The 16,209-nt window shown below is 40.1% G+C and overlaps 1 pseudogene; it reads right to left on the bottom strand.

The window, feature by feature from the left end:
• Window positions 1-5,146: 5,146 nt before the first annotated feature.
• On the bottom strand, window positions 5,147-15,945 carry LOC139310637 (membrane-spanning 4-domains subfamily A member 4A-like; annotated as a pseudogene).
• Window positions 15,946-16,209: the final 264 nt, after the last annotated feature.

The raw sequence follows: 16,209 nt of genomic DNA, 5'->3' as shown, positions 1-16,209 counted from the left end.
CCTTTACTAGAGTTCCCCTCTCTTTTATCACTCTTCCCAGTCTTTAGAGTACTAATATTTGAGTAACTAGAAAACCCTTTCCTCGGACTATAAAATGGTGTAGAATTTTGGAGCAGACTAGTCTCCTAATTAAGGTTGGCAGTGGTAAGTGAACCAAACATCTATTCAGAATTAGGCTCCACAAATTCCAGCAAGGTTTTCCAATAAAGATCAACAGAATGATTGCCCACAATGCATTGCAATTTGTCCCCTGCAGCCATTTCCTTTCCTATTCTTGCTACACTATGCATTCAAAGGCAGCATGTGTCAAAACAATTTGTGTTTAAATTAAATCCCAATACAAAATTGAATTTTGCAATCTGACTCAATTCTATTTCTGAAGTTGGTTTGGGATGGTGTCACAATTCCCCTTTAGAGCAGGACCACATTTTGGGTGTCCTCTTGGATTCTGTTCCTGCACATGGAGATAGAGACTGAAGCCAAGGCAAATAAATTGTCCAGTTTTAGTTGGTGCTCAAGTTGCAGACTTTCCTAGTCTGGGAAAGTCAGTTACGCCCTCATCACCCTATTGGAATCACAGATTCCTGCAGGTCTAATTCATTATAAATAACTCCTCCAATACTTTCCACTTAAGCTACATCTCTGCTATTCCAATTATTCTGTGAGTGCTGAAAACACCTTCTTACCATAAAGCAACAAGTGGTTGTTAAAAATGCTAAAGTGGCTGGGGTCCTAGCCAATTGTGTATACCTTACGTTGTTTGCCTATCACTTAGAGTAATGCAAGCATTAGGAAACTTGACTAAATCTGCATATATGAGATGATAGTTGGATGAATTTGCTGATATGCAAATACTATGTATATAAAACACAAATGTGATATTGGTTGATAGATAATGTAGGCAGGTAGTATATTAGCAGTGTTACACAGGATTGAAAAAAAGCTGGGGCAGTGGAGAGATCTGTATAACAGTGCCAGACTATATATGTTTTTAAATTAAGTTCTAGTTTGATAGGGTTTATTTCTGTAGACTTAAGACTACTGTCTAAACCTGGTTTCCTATACTGTGGAGACTGCTTGGGTAACATACTTGGTACCATTCTACTATTTTGTCCTTCATCTGATTTAATACATTTGGTTTGGCTCTTTGTCCATTTTATTCTCACAGAAAACCTGTAAGATAGATCAGGCTAAAATATAACAACTGGTTTGAAGGTGCTAGTGACCTCCTTGCTTATTATGTGAGTGGGATCATATAAACACTATACTAGTGTTTATGGCTAGTAGTTGGTTAGTTTATGGCTCAGTGTAGTTACCTGATGATTCAAGGTACTTCAGTGCCAGCTCAGGCATCTGTATTTGTTCTTTAAACCATGAGTTAATTTATTGCTCAGTCATCGCATGTTTGAAACAAATCACCAAGAAAAGGGGGCTACCATCTAGACAAAAAGTTGCTATCCCAAACAGAAATACATGGAGGGTTGAGTTTCAGTGTATTTTTTTTTTCCTCTTTTTTTCTTTCAAGCTGTAATGGCATGATTTAAAAACATGGTTCAAAACAGTAAGCTGATAAATTTCTTTTGATATGCATTGTGGGCTGTTGTGCTTTCCTCAAACAAGACATGGCACAAAATCAGGCAACAGCTTAATTTTGTTTCCAACAGCTGCTTGGAAACCCCAGGTGGCCAGAGGCATGATGACATGAACAAGGTCTTTGTGGCAATAAAGTTGTTTACATTTAAGATGCCATAAATCTCCCTGGGGTTGTTGAAATCTTATTCAGAGAATCTGCTTTTTAAAGTTAATCTAATTCTTAAAGCAGAAGCACTTTATTTTCCAGGTTTATGTGAGCCTGGAAAAAAACCTGACAACTTTAATAAACAGCAGAGGTTATACATTTGCATAAGGCCTAAACCACTCCAAAATCTGTTTTGGACCATGCAGACAATGCTGTTGCTGCTTTCTCTTTTTAGTCCTATTGTGAGTGGTCTTCTGTAGCCTCTCCAGCAAATAAGATGAAAGGGAATAGCAGTGAGATGGAAATTTTCCCTTTTTCTGGTAAGGTGTAGAGACTGAGGCCAGCATCTTTAACTTACAACTCACCAAGCCATGCCCACAGAACCAGTAGTAAAAAAAATTGGATTTCATCACTGGTTTTAGGCCTAAGAAGAACTCAGACACATTAGGCAAGGTTCAGAGGAAGTTTCTCCAAGGGGTTGAGAACTAAGTTCCAAAGAGACATTGAAAAACTGGTTATGTTGAGCCAAAAAGAAAAAAAAATCTGAGTATGGAGGAGTTATCAATGCTTTTATAGTTCCAGGAAGGGGGTGGGTGGAGGATATATAGAAGAAGGACGTGACTTGTTCTTTACTATCCCCAAAGGCAGGATATGAAAAAATGACCTTACGGCCACTTTCTCACGAAGACTCTGCCCGAGTTGAAAAGCAGAGTTGTGATCCTATCAAACTGGCTCAGGAGAACTCAGTGTTATTATTTCCAACTCGGCTGCAGTACATTTAAAATAAAGCAAAGATATTACTTTGTTTCATTCCCCATTCCCATAAGAACAGTCTGGTAGATGACCTGCCATTGGCTTCATAGATGCTGAAACAGATATTCTGAGAACAAGGAATGAAAATTGCTGTCCTGTTCCAGCTGCCCTAAATCCTGAAGCAACAATATGTTCAAGGGAAATAAATTTAGATTTATAAAGCCAGGCATCAATAGGCTCAACTACTAAGCAGAGAAGCTGTCATGGGATTAAAGATATTCAGAGATGATCCTGATATAAATTGCAAAGTGCATGTGGGAGTGCCCTAGAATGATTTGTGTGTGTGGTTTCTAATACTGTAGTTCTACAGAACCTGAGTGAAGGTTGTTGCAAGAAGAGGAAAAGTAATTTGACATGTTTCCAGCTTGTGATGTTAGGGGAGATTGGGGAGGATTATGCCTTTGCTCCCAATTCTCAACACTGTAAAGCAAGCAGGTTTGAAAAAAGGTTCACAGATTGTTTTCAAGTTAACTTTGACGCATTGGGAAGGGCCCCAAGTAAGAGATAAAGGAAGACTCTTGGAAAGCTTCAAAAGTACTTTGCAGGTGTTCTGTGGTTTTCTTCACTTCTGCATCATGAAATGCTTAAAACAAGGAGTGAGGATTACTGCTCGCCAAAAGTTCCTGCAGCAACAGAAATCTGTTCACCCAAAAAAGAGCCCTCACACTGCTAGCCTACTGCTTTCCTCTTGTGCATTGTTGGAGAAGAAATGGACAAGCTATTTCTTAATTTCATGCCCATTCATTTTGTCTGAACTACTGAGAAGATTTAAGGCTACTAAGGGAGATTTCCTCTTGCAGAATCTGAAACAGAAAGAATCAAGGGGCGAGATAAATAAATATAAGAGGTGGAATATAAACTCAGCAGGAACTTTGCTATTTACAATACATATTGAATTGCCTGAAAATGAAACTCAAATATCTTGGCCATCTAATGAGAAGGAAGGATTTACTGGAGAAGAGCCTAATGATGGGAAAGATTGAGGGCAAAAGAAGAAAGGGACGACAGAATGAGGTGGCTGGATGGAGTCACTGAAGCAGTAGGTGTGAGCTTAAATGGACTCCAGAGGATAGTAGAGGACAGAAAGGCCTGGAGGAACATTGTCCATGGGGTCGCGATAGGTTGGACACGACTTCGCAGCTAACAACAAAAATTGAATTGCCTTCAGTTCAGTTTACTAAATTTGCATCTAGAAAGGCAAATGGGCTTTAGAAATAACAGTACGGTCAACATTCAGAGAAATGGACTGGATAAAAGGGAACAAGGGCACTAGTTGAGAATGCAGATGGTTACTTCAAATTTCCTCTAAATCAGAAATTCCTCATCTTTTTGCCATCGTGCTTCCATTTATCAATGTACACAAATGAAAAAAAAAGTAACAATTCAAACACCAAGTTGAACACAAGCAATGAAAACAATACAATGAAACTTTGGGAAAGATGGATTTATTACAACAATGTTCAACTAAATGGTTCTTCACATCTTCCCTGGACTCTGTCTGCACCTCTCCAAGGGAGGCTCACCTCACAGTTTGGGAAACACTGCTCTGGACATTGAAGTTTGGATAAAAAACGTGTTCAGGTTCGTTGTTGACTTTAGTAGAATTAGGAAAATGCTTTGAAACAACAATGGTCTGTGAAAGAAACAAAAATTCAAATCATGCAAAGATATAATTGGTTTAATCATGATGATTTGTTGGGTTTATTTGAGAAGTTGAGGCAAGGCTAGGCAACATTTTTCTAGCTTAAAAGCACCAACTCAAACTTCCAGTTGGTTGGCAGGCCATAAGACACATTCTGATGGTTTAGCAACATCTCTAGAAAGAGCAGGACTAAATATGTCTGGGTGTTTTGTTGTGGTTTGGTTTGGTTTGGTTTGGTTGCCTGGGAGAATGAGCAAGATGGCAGTAGAAGGCTTCAATTCACAGCTGCTTTGCAGATGCTTTCCATTCTCACTTTATTCTATAGCTTTTACCTGAAAATCATACTGTTGGGAGTTGCATCTTATAGCCAAGAAATTTTGTGGTCGAAGCTAACCCATGAGGCGGATAGTTGCATTTATTAAATTTTGGGTAGCTTGTCGTCACAGGCTATAATGTTCAAATTGTCCTCAAATCATCATCTTGGCTATTTCCGTTATCCTAGCAACTAGGTATTCCTATCTCTCATACATGTAGAAATATTTTTGTTTTCTTCATTTTTGTTCCATTATTACTTTATCTTGAAATTCATATGTGGAGTTGATTCGCAGCACAGCTGGTTAATACTGGCTCTCCCACTGGATTTTCATCATTTCAGTTGTGTGGACCTGTGTTGGTACTTGCTAGAGCAGGATTGGGGAAGTATGGCAACTTTACAATCTGTGGACTTCAACTCCCAGAATTCCTGAGCCAGCCATGCAGGTCCACAGATTGTGAAGTTGTCATAATTGCCTGCTAGAGGTACAGAACAGATTATTAGTCACCTATCCCTAACCTGTCCTTTTTGTCTTCTCTCTACCCCTCACCCATCTCCCTTTCACCATTCTTTGACCTTACTAATCCTCTTGTCCGTAACCCTCCTCTCCTCATCAAAACAGATGGAAACAAATTACCTCCTAATCTGTGGTTGTGTTTAGGCGACACACTGCTTTGCATCCAAAGGCTGCCATGGAAATGCAAACAAAGAATCCCAGGGAAGTTAGTACTAGGACAATGCCACGCATGGCCGTGCAACAGGCCTGAAAAACAGAACAGGAAATCAAGGACAAGAAGCTGCATTGTTTGTTGGCCTCCCCTTAGAGAGACTCAAGAGTAGTCAGCTTTCCCCCAAATGTTTCTGAAACAGATTTAATAAGCAGTACTAAAGTCTTATTGATTTTAAGGCATTCTTAAGGCATTCTGGCTCAACCGCAGGGGGCAGGGGGCTAAGAGATAGAACTGAGGATAGAAACCAATTCTTGAAGCAGTCACACAGGTTTTACAAAGGCAACAAAAATCACAGGAACCATGAATGGAGGGGGTGGGAGGCAGGGGGACCCAGTGATCATTACTACGTCATGAGTAATGAGGCAGTAGTGATCACTGGGTGCCCCCTGCATTCAGTTGAAACTCATTTAGCTTCTGTGTATGAAGTTAAATGCACAATATATATGTAAGAGATGACCAGGCTGAGCCCGAGGGAGGGGTCAAACATGTCATCAGTTCTGAGTCCCTATGGGCTCACAAGAGATCTAAGTTCCTTATCTATCTTCGACTGTTACTAGTTCAGATTTTTGTAGAGAACTTAAACTTGCAATAAAACTTTATACCCATTTGAACTGCCTGGATCTCCTGATCTCCCTGGCACTTAACATTATGATTAAGCAGTTCAGCATTTATTCCATCTTTCCACAAAACAAAACTCCTCATAAGATTGGGAAATATAAGTCTATGAGTGGGGTTAACAATCTCTCTTGGAAATCTCAAGACTACTTAGGGCTGGAGTGGACAGAGTGTGTTGCAACGCATGCAACCTCTAGGTTGTACCTCTCAGGCTCCCCACAACACACTAGCAATAATCCTATTAATTATCCTATTATCTTTAATTCAATCACATTTTGTTTTAGTTCAGGCTTTAACTGTTTTTGGGAATATGGTCTGTGACGTGAATAAGGTGGTATAAAAAAATCTTAGTGACAAAGTAATAAAATGGATACCACAGAAGGTCTGAAGAGTGACTTCACAGTAGCCAGAGTCTACTAAGCTTGGTCTGGTTCTAATCAGAAACGCTACACCAAATAAATAAATAAATAAATAAAATCCATAGTATGTCCTTTTCACACAAGATGGATTTTCTTCTTGTAGAATTGGTGCATGTGTGTTCAATATTGTATAAATTCAATATTAATTAACTCAATGAGGACATTCAATATTCTGCCAGCGAAAACCATCTCCCCAGTACTCAATCCAACTTCTGCCAGTTGTATTAGCCCTTGTTGTTCAGATATTCTTCACAAAGAAAACAGAAACTTGGCCCCAAGGAGAACTCACCGCAATCTGATGCCGTAGTTGACAAAAATTATCACTAGTATTGCATCAAATGTATTGGAAACGGGAGTTGTACACTAAATCAATCAAATAGAAAATGTTGACCACAGCCACTACCACGCTGCAGGTAATGTAGAGGACAAGGCAAGCTTTCACCTGAAAGAAAAGTATTCATGCTGACACCTTTAGGGGAAAAGTGAAGTACTGTTGACACCTTTTCCCAGATCTGAAACCTGATAGGAAATCAGAATAGAATAGAATAGAATAGAATAGAATAGAATAGAATAGAATAGAATAGAATAGAATAGAATAACTTTATTGTCACTGTGTACACTAATTGTCATACATGAAAATGAAATTTCGTTGCATACAGCTCTCAAAGGGACACTACTTCCAATATACACTACATAAACATGACAAATAAATAAACAAACAAATAAATAATGCATATACCTACATATTGTCAGGCCTGGAAGCCATCTTTTTATAGGACACAGAGAAACCACAGTCTAGTTCAGATGTATACATGTACATGGTAAGAAAAAAGAATCCTGCAAGTTTACCAGACGGATGGCATAGGGAACAAAACTGTTACAGAATCTGGTAATCCTGCTAGAAATACTTTGAAACCTCCTCCCAGACGGGAGCAACAGAAGCAGACCGTGAAGTGAGTGTGTGGGGTCTCTGACAATGCTTTGAGATCTGAATACATCTGATAATACTGCTGTTTAAGTCACAGAAGATGATTGAGACAATTCTGCTGCTCAGGTTGAGGAACCACTCAACATGGCATGAAAATTATCTGATGCTTCCAGGTTGCTAGTCTTTCTATTTTGCAAGCATTCACAAATGTTCCAGCTTAATCAAGTCATTTTTTTCCCCAAGACATCTTCAGATCTCTACCATTTTGCAAATACCATTAGGCATCTCTGCAGGTTTTTCAGGGTTAAGAGCTTGCAGCATAAAAGACAGCCAATATAGCAATCCTGTTCTCCCTTGCGATATCATTATTGTTCAATGGTTGAGTGTCCTTCATCCTTCATTCAAAATTATTTTTAAAAAACCACCCAACTTCCATTTCCCACACATTATGGTATATTTATAGTGTTTTGCAAATAAATTCCCTTCAAGAAGCATATGGGGAAAAGATTGATATGTAAATAAGGGTACCGCGATCCCAAGAAATCTTTCAGTCATATGGTACTATATTCAGTCGCTTTCCAAATCCTGGAATAATTTACTCTGCTGAGGAAATGGGATTGTATATTTGGGCTTGGGAGAAGACCAAAGCAGGGAATTTTTTAAAAAAACACTAAAACATTGGAAGCTCCATGAACAAGAAGCTAAATTTTAGAAGGAGAGTAAAGTGATCTAGTGATTAAGACACCACGCTAGAAAGCCAGAGATTGTTAGCAGGCTGGGTGACTTAGGCCAATCACTCAGCTTCTCTCAGCCCAATTCACTTCACAGGGGAAAATAGGAGGAGGAAGGTGTGTCAGATAGATTTGCCGCCTTGAGTTATTTGGAAACATAATAAAGGCAAGGATACGAATAGGTAAATAAAAATAGCACAGGAAGCTTTATAGAAAAAATATTAAATGCTAATGCTTGTACAGGTGGACCTTGACTTACAACAGTCCGTTTAATGACCGTTCAAATTTACAACAGCACTGAAAAAAACGACTTATGGCCATTTTTCACACTTTTGATTGTTGCGGCATCCCAATGATCATGTCATCAAAATTCAGATGCTTGGCAACTGACTCATACTTATGATGATTGTTGTCATGTGATTGCCTTTGGCGACCTTCTGACAAGCGAAGTCGATGGGGGTTGTTCAATTAACAACTGTGTTACTAACTGAACAACTGCAGTACTTCAGTTAACTGCAGACAAAAGCACTGTAATTTAACACCAGCTGTCTGCAATTAAAGTAAGTTTGAATCTTGCCAGGCTCAAGGTTGACTCAGCCTTCCATCCTTTCTAAGGTAGGTAAATTGAGGACCCGCCGTTCCCTTAAAACTTTCCTTTTTCAACAAGCCAGGCTGGCCTAACAAATCCTTTTAAATGATTTTAAATTCGTTTGTCTTTTTAAATTTTGGGCCAAATTGAGATATTTCCTTTTAATCTGCTCTTAATCTATGTATTATGTATTATGTATTTATGTGTTTTTACTTGGCTGTACACCGCCCTGAGTCCCTAGGGAGAAGGGCGGTATATAAATCTGAAGTAAAATAAAATAAATAAAATAAAATAAGCTGACTTTGTATAAAAATATACAAAAGTATGAAGGCTATTGCTTAATGCACTGTAAGGCATTAATGCCTTGAGTCTCCGGAGAAGGGCAGCATATAAATCAAATTAAAAAAAAAAAACTGTGACAAGAAAGGTCGAAAAAATGTGGCAAAATTCACTTACCAGAAGTCTCACTTAGCAACATAAATTTGGGGCTCAATTGTGGTTGTAAGTCAAGGACTACCTGTATTCACTAACTACAGTACAGTACCACATGCTTCTCTAACTTTTATTTAAGCTCATGTCTTCGTTATGTCCCCTTTCTCTCATCCCTAGCCTGAACTTGGGCTGAGTCCAGAGTTCATCTTTAATTGTTCCACTTTTAAAGCAGTTATTTCAAGTCTCGTTTTATGAATAACACGCTGACCGGTTGGTGATGGGGTATCCAGAAGCTGAGAACAGTCCAACTGTGGGTGCTGTTGCAAGCGAGCCCCTTCCTAACTCTGGGGACACCGCCTTGCAGTGGTATTTTGGACTGCAGGAGAGACCAGAATCCTAGAGGCAACAGAGGCTTCTGCTTGAGTAAGATTTTACTACCCTTTGCCAAGTGCTAAACATAGGTTTCTTATGAATACAGAAATAGTTTTGCTAGACTTCTTTTTAAAACCAATGTTTAGGAAAACAACTAGTGGCCTCTGGAGGGAAGCTTCCCAATGCAGTGGAGATTCCTCCCTCACTTCACCCTGCACCCTCTTCTGTCCAACTGATCTGTTGATGGGGCTGTTTTTGGACATGGCTTTGCTACTTTTTCAGGATGATGATGATGATGATGATGATGATGATGATGATGATGATGATGATCCCTGGTGGCGCAGCAGACTAAAGCACTGTTATTAACATTCAGCTGCCTGCAATTACTGCAAGTTCAAATCTCACCAGGCTCAAGGTTGACTCAGCCTTCCATCCTTTCTAAGGTAGGTAAAATGAGGACCCGGATTGTGGGGGCAATAAGCTGACTTTGTATAAATATACAAAAGTATGAAAGCTATTGCTTAACGCATTGTAAGCCGCCCTGAGTCTCTGGAGAAGGGCAGCATATAAACCAAATATAATAATAATAATAATAATAATAATAATAATAATAATAATAATAATAATAATAATAATAATAATAATAATAATAATAATATAACAACAACAACAACTTTATTGTCATTGTATGTGTATACACAGTATACCCATACAACAAAATTCACTTAACACCCAAAGACCAAGTCCAACACAATAACAATCTCCAAACACACTCTCACCCACCACAATTCCCCACCCCTAAACCACCCAAACATCCACACAATAGACTAAGTAATACTGTCCAACAACTCACTGATGATGGCCCTTTAGTTCATTGCTGAGTGCAATTATAGCTCTGGGATAAAAACTTTTCAGAAAACATGTGGTCTGAGTTTTAATTGTTCTGTATCTTCTGCCAGAAGGCAACAGTCCAAAAAGATTGTAAGCAGGATGGGAAAAGTCTCTGAGAATGTTATGTAACTTTCTCAAACAGCGAGATTCGAAGATATCGTCCAGGACTGGTAGCTGGAGTCCGATGATAGGAAAAAAAAAATAATGATAGGAAAAGACCTGTGATGAAAAAAAAATGCTTAAGTGACTAATTGTTGCTGTAAAGCACCAGCAGCCTTTCCCTGAGGCAGTCCTGGCAAACTCTGTGCCAGGAATAAATTCAGCTGGACAACTTGCTTTGCCTGAACCTTCCCACCTCTGCCAACACACCTTAAAGAGAGTAATCCATCCACCATTGTCCTTAAAATGTCTCATATTAGATTTCTGAGGAGAATTCCTCTTGCTGGCCTTGTAATTAAGCAAAATAGAGCTTAGCTGTCAGAGCAGCACAAATTATGCTGGCATATTTGTTGGCTGACTCAAGGACTGGAGGAATGCACATCAACTAGGTCCTAAATTTCTATTATAAGGCCAAGGAAGAAACGTCATGCTATTTGGCTGACTGAGATTCAGATTAGACTGAATTGAGATAAAATGTGAAAATAGATCAGTAGACAGTCTGCAGAACTACACAGGAGCTTCTGAACAGCAGCCAGCAATATCTCCCTCCAAAGAAATTGTCAAAGTGACAGCAGGAGAAAATATGAATCACATCGGAGATGGAATCATTTCAGTATTATGAGACCTGTCAATGTATCTGGAAATCCCCACACTCTAAGAAGGAGCAAAGGGTTATTTTATTACTTATAGGTAATGGGTTCCTAGTCCAATCAAAAGACATTGTACTGCTCATCTCTTCCTTTCTTCTTTAATGAAGTTACCGAGAGACAGTAAGAACAGAGAGAAGATAACATGAAGTATCTTGGAGGACTACTGGAAAACAGTGGCTGATTACCCTATAACCGTGATGGCGAACCTATGGCACGGGTGCCACAGGTGGCACGTGGAGCCATATCGGTGGGCACGCAAGCTCAGCTCTGGCATGCATGCGTGCGCCAGCCAGCTGATTGTCGGGCCTTCTGGGCCCACCAGAAGTCAGGAAACACACTGTTTCCGGCCTTCGGAAGGCCTCTGGGGGGGGATGGGGAAGGCCGTTTTTGCCCTCCCCAGGCTCCTAGAAAGGCTCTGGACCTGGGGAGAGCAAAAAATGGTCCTACCGGGCCTACAGTGCCATCACATGCCAAAAGCGGGGGGAGCACGGAGGGGGGAAGGGCGCATAGAATTATGGATGTGGGCAGGTGTGTGTGTGACCCCACCATGCTCCCCCCACTTTTGGCACGCGATGGCAAAAAGGTTAGCCATCACTGCCCTATAACCTTCAGTGAACAAGACCAATAAGCTTTGATCAACATGGCCTCTCTTGCCTTCTCACATACTTACTTCTCACATACTTACCAAATTTAGGCTTTTGGCTTTGTCTGCAGCAAGGGTGAGGATGCCTGCCAGAATCAGCTGGAGACAAAGAATGAAAAGAATAATAATGTAATTGATTCAAGATCCCTATGCAAAATTGAACACTGACTTCAGAAAAACTGACAAGTTGCTACCTCACTTCAAATATCTAAATGAGAACATCTATCTTCTTACTATGACAGCCAGTTTAGTATAATGGTTAAAGCATCAGGCTAGAAACTGAGAATTGTGAGTTCTAGTCCCACCTAGGGTACAAAGACAGCTGGTTGACTTTGGGCCAGTCATTCACTCTCAGCTCTAGAAAGGAGGCAATGGACAACAACCATTGAAAAGTCACCAAGAAAACTGGGGAAACCTGTCCAGATGGTCTTTGAGAATCAGACACGATTGAACAGAATTAAAAAAACAACCAATCTTCTTACCACATATTTATATGGCTGGACAATCCTGGTGACAACTTCCCAATAAGTTCTAGCACTTAAAAAGAAGAAAAGCAAAAATAAAAAATGCAGATGCAGATGCAGAGAAATACTGGAGTTTGGGTGGGATGGCAGGACACATTAATAAGAATTCTCTCTTTACCACTCCTCCCAATTCCTGGGGAATGTCAGGGTTTTGTTTTGTTTTTTTAAATTTGATTTATATGCTGCCCTTCTCCGGAGACTCAGGGCGGCTTACAATGTGCTCAGCAATAGCCTTCATCCTTTTGTATATTTATACAAAGTCAGCTTATTGCCCCCACAACTGGGTCCTCAATTTACCTACCTTAGAAAGGATGGAAGGCTGAGTCAACCTTGAGCCTTGGCGAGATTCGAACCCTGCAGTAATTGCAGGCAGCTGGTCTTAATAACCAGCTTAATAACAGGGTGCCTTAGACCACTGTACTACCAAGGCTCTTTTTAAAAATAATCCTTGAAAAAATAAGTGAAACCTTAAGTACAGACAGTGGTCTGAGCAGAGAACTGATGAATCAGGATATCTGCAGATTCTGATTTAAAAAATCAAGATGGCGGTTACAACAGTGAATCAAAGACCTGCTCTGACAAATTGCCATCTTGAGGGTTTTTTTTTACCAGAACATGTGGTATGGAAGCAAATTTTTGCAGCTGTCACCCTGGAAGGAAGGCTGAGCTGGCCTGGTTCTTGTCATGGTCTCAGAATGTTCAGGTTCTTGGCAGGAAGAACAGTGACACACAGTTTGGAAAGTAAATCCAAGGATTTAGGAAGTAAGAACAGCACTCGGGGAGTTGGAGTCCCCTCCCATACGGAGGTAAGAGGTTGAAAAGCTTCAAGCTTTTGGCAGTTCAGCGTGTGAGGACATAAACCCAGACAACTGTTCTTCATTCCTGAACAGCTTGGCATTTCACTGTTATGATTAGATACTTATTTATATTACATTTATTTGCAAACTACTCCATGCTCCTTGAGGAGGAAGAGTGGTAGGTAAATTATAAGTCCTAGTTGTGGCTCTCATTTACATATTTTTATTGGTTAAGTATAACAACTAAAAAATATAGTGAAATACACCCCAAAATATAATGTTGCTAATTTAGTCAAAAAAGAATGTGCAAAATAGTAATTAAATGAGTGAGATTTGAAGAAATAAAAGATACATTTATAGAGTATTGATACATAGCTAGCTCAATCTTTAACACATTATTAAATCTAGTCATTTAGATGCTCTATTGCTCCATCCCTTTTCTCAGTTTTAATTCAATATATTATTTTAGTATAATGATTATATTTATAATGTACACGTCATCTATATTACATATATAAAATAATTGTAGGAGACGACCAGGCTGAGCCCAAGGGTGTGGTCAATTGCATCATCAGTTTGGAATCCATATGCCCCCGTAAGAGACCTAAGCCCATCCCCTCCCCCTTGAAGTCCACTGAATCTTATCTGCTGCCAATTCCCCTTGACCATTAGTAGATCAGATTCTTGTGTATAGCTAGCATGAAATAAATGTGTAATACTTTTGAACTCTTACCTTGGTCCATGACTTCTTGCACCTAACAATAATATATATAATTTATATTTATGTAATATAATAAGGATTCTTAACATTATGTTTCTTACCATGTTTTCCCGAAAATAAGACCCTGTCTTATATTTTTTGAACCCTGAAATAAGTGCTTGGCCTTATTGCCATGCGCTCAAAAGCCCGATTGGGCTTATTATCAGGGAATGTCTTATTTTGGGGGAAACAGAGTAGATACCTTAGGATAGAATTTCCCAACCTTGGCAACTTTAAGATGGGTGGACTTCAACTCCCAGAATTCTCCAGCCAGCCATGGGAGTTAAAGTTGACCAAGTCTCAACGTTGCCAAGGTTGGGAAATGCTTCCCATTTTGGATATTAATGTCACAAGCATACTTGTGTGTTTATTTGTCATCTCCAAATGCAGTCCTGTGAACTATTCCTTCTCCTCGGAAGAGTAGAAACAAGAGAAGTTACTGAATCTTAGTCATACCACAAAGTCTCCGGAGTCTGTCTCATCATTTGCTACCTGATCTGTTTTCTAGGGGCAGCAGGATTGAAAGTGGGGGCTTTGGCATGCAAATGTTATGGTGGAGAAGAATGAATTGAGGACCATCCTGGTTTCATTACAAGACACCAGCTATCTGTCTCTCCTCTCATAAATTGAAATATGGTTGCATGTGTTTTACATCAAGGGTCCTTAACCTTTTTGGTTCTATGGACCGGTAGTGGTAGCAGCGGCTTCAGTGGTTTTGGTGTGGTGGGGAATGGTTTTGAGCACAACCTAAATCCCATGCATGGGCAATGAAGCTTCATGCATTGTTCCTGGACCTGGACCTGAGGGTTGGGAACCAGAGATGGTATCCAGCTGGTTTGTACTGGTTCGGGCGAATCAGTAGCGGAGATCGCAGGTGGGCCCGCCCACCTGCCCCGGCACTATTCCATCCTATTTAGCCACATTTTCAAGGCCAGAAGCATGCATGGAAGGAGTGTGTGCAAGCAGAGTGCATATGCAGAAGGCCGGGCACATGCGTGGAAGGTGTGCACGCAGGGCGAACCAGTGGTAACAATATCTGAAAGCCACCTCTGTTGGGGACCCCCGTTTTACATGATGCACAGATGAAAAATTGTAGGGAAGCCAAACAGGGGAGGCAGTCAAAGCTTTAGCTTAGAAACAACACTTCAGTCTAGCTTCTGAGAAAGGTGAGGAAAACCTTAGAAAAAGATGCTACCTTATTTTAACTCATGATAACTGAGGTTGAGAAACTCCTCATATAGTTTTCAAGGTTGTTGCATTAAAGATCCTTCACTGAAATCTGCATCGTTGTTGCTTTCTTGGTTTTGCCAGCTTACGTGTGTTTTTGTGTGTGTGTGTGTGTATGTATGTTTGTGCGCGCGCATTGTGTGCACACCTTTGAGTCAGTATTTGACTCCTGGGGACTGCTTGAACAGGTCCCTGCAGTTTTCCTGGCAATTTTTTTTCAGAAATAGTTTGCTATTGCCTGCTTCCAAAGGCAGAGAGGGAGGGAGGGACAGATTAACTGGCCCAAAGCCACCCAGCTGGTTTTGTGAACTCTCAGCCTCTTGGGTTTTAGCCTTAGAGTCTTAACTACTATACCAAAATGGCTGTTTTGTCAGCTTTGTGGGGTTTGGAAGATAAATTTGTAGAAGTAAGGTCATTGAAAATGTACAGCATTGTTGCTGATTCAGAGGCTGCAAAGAGCAGGAGAAGCAGAGGCTGGTGACTCACCACTGCAGCTGAACTGAAATGCGTGCCCAGCTCATCCCTAAAAGCACAAGGGGACACAGATAAGATGATTCCAAAAGCTGATTGGAGGAGCCCAATCATCAACAGGAGTGCCTGCAAAGTAAAAGATAAACATTTTTTTTTAAATTTTCCAAGTATAGAGAAAACATGGAGGAGAATGACAAGTTATACCAGACAGGTAAAGGAATTAGTCTACTAACACTGACAGGTAAAGGAATTAGTCTACTAAGGCCATTCACAAAGGACACTGTTTTGCATTAGCTGCACCCAGGAAATTTGGACAAGGATATACAATACTGATAAATTGTATGTGGAAGAACTTGTGTGTCCTTGAACTTCTAAAAGCCCCATGCCTAGTGCTTACCCCCAAATACTGTGGGATCTCCCTGGAGGAATTTCTGCAGAAGGATTCCAGCTTCTGACAGGGCAGCTTCACAGCTTCTTGACAGAAACAAAAATTCTTGCATGTCCCTAAACCCATCTGATTATTTCGATAGGGGAAAAAAATCAAATAGATCACAGATAGAACAATGAAAAACAATGCTTTTTTCCTGGAAGTCAGAATGAACGATCCTGATTAAACACTTATACCCAAACCAGGAAGATTTATCTATCTTCTTTTACTCTCTCCTGTGCTAGCTTCATATCTCCTTCAACATTCTTCCTAATATTTATTCATCAATTCCCATCCAGTTCTACTGGCATGCAATTTTTCTGGAAGCAGCCATGAT

The sequence above is a fragment of the Pituophis catenifer genome, unplaced genomic scaffold, assembly GCF_029215685.1.
Source record: "Pituophis catenifer annectens isolate HBS135680 unplaced genomic scaffold, rPitCat1.0.hap2 SCAF_1, whole genome shotgun sequence".
NCBI lineage: Eukaryota > Metazoa > Chordata > Lepidosauria > Squamata > Colubridae > Pituophis > Pituophis catenifer.
Note: the sequence above shows the minus strand (reverse complement) of the source record. Positions and strands in the feature narration are given on the sequence as shown.